General features: G+C 40.7%; 1 pseudogene; it reads right to left on the bottom strand.

The window, feature by feature from the left end:
• Positions 1–430: 430 nt before the first annotated feature.
• Positions 431–549, bottom strand: LOC144999363 (5S ribosomal RNA; annotated as a pseudogene).
• Between the last annotated feature and the right edge of the window lie 1,067 nt (positions 550–1,616).

Consider the following 1,616-nt stretch of genomic DNA (forward strand, 5'->3'; position numbering starts at 1 on the left):
TGTCTTAGGAATTCGACTCTTCAAATCTAAAACTCGTATTTAGAGTACTTTTCGTAATGTTTCCCTGATCGTAGTGTTTCCATGGTTTATGGTAGATGCTCCTTATGATTTCCTTCTTACTACGAGAGTAGATAAGTAAGTCATTTACAAGGACAATGACGAACCGATCCAAGTAAGAATGGCGTACCCTATTCATTAAGTTCAATAATACTACGGGCATATTGGTCATATCCGAGGGGTATCACTACAGACTCGTAGTGTCCGTATTGAGTTCGGAAGATTTTACTCAAAACATCCTTCACTAACACTCGCAACTGGTGATATTCGGATCTTGGGTCCATTTCTGAAATGCACCTCATTCCTTTCGGTTGATAAACTAATTCATCTATGCGAGGCAGAAGGTAATGATTTCTAATGGAAGTCCTGTCGAAGTCTGCAGTACAAGGACTTCCCAAGTTGTTACCCATCATAGTACTTCTCTCGCCTAAGCACGTTTAACTGTGGAGTTCTGATGGGATCCAGTGTATTAGTGCTGGTATGATCGCACCCGCTGAAGTCTGTCTTATTGAAGAATAAGACCGGAGCTCTCAAAGATGAGGAGCTAGGTCTTCTCATTCTATTGCTGAGTAGTCGTTAAGCTGTCCGAACGGTTCTTGTATCTCCGTTGGTGTGAGACTGTAGGGAAATCGGGTTACAGGAGTCGTATTAGGTGGTAAGTTTGTTCGTATGACGATGCGAGCACTCGTAATCTTGGGCAGTCTCCGTCCTGAAGTTCATATTAGAAGTCATACGTGGTTCATCAATTGCAGTCTCATGTATACGAGTCGTATATAATTAAGATTGAAAAGGTAGTCGAATAAATGATTCTTCTTTAACCTCACATCCCAACGAGGAAAAGAGTTAAAGTGGAATCATCAATTTTAAACCTGTAGAACCTTGATTATATGCCACCACTATGTATACCTTCTTCAGTTATAGATCAACCGTATGGGTCTTTGGATTGCACTTGATGTATTGTACGAGTGGTACTTCGGGGAGGTTTGCTGAGGTTTTGGAAATGATAAAAAATATGAGGTACTTTATGCATGAGTACTTCGTAGTTCTGGAATAACGACTTCGCTAGAAAGGCGATTTCGGAGAAACGGATGTGCGCATGAAACTAGTATTGTGCGAATCGAATTGAATCAAGTTGTATGATAATATCGGACATACTTGAAAATAAAGGCACTAGATTTGAACATAAAGGCGTTACAGACAAAACGCAACAGTGCAACTTTTGACAGAGTTACAATACTTTAGAGTACTACAGGAATGCTGCTGTGAATAAGGTATACTACAAAAGGCGAGTATACGCAGCACGATGGTCCCTTAACTGATGGGATCTCGCAAATGATAAGACTCAAGTTGTACTAGTTTTAAACATGTTTTATGGGTCTATTACAATGAAACGCGTTAATTACATTAACGTGGGCCGAAGTAGTCTCTCCTGCGGCAGTGATCCTTAGTATTTTCCCATCTGCACCGAAGTTCTTTGTTATTGGACAATCCTTCTTGAAGTGCCCTATCTCACCGCATTAGTGACATGACTGGCTAGTACTAGCATTGGTGGTGGAAAT

Source organism: Lactuca saligna, chromosome 5 (genome assembly GCF_052625555.1).
Source record: "Lactuca saligna cultivar CGN05327 chromosome 5, ASM5262555v1, whole genome shotgun sequence".
Classification (NCBI taxonomy): Eukaryota; Viridiplantae; Streptophyta; class Magnoliopsida; order Asterales; family Asteraceae; genus Lactuca; species Lactuca saligna.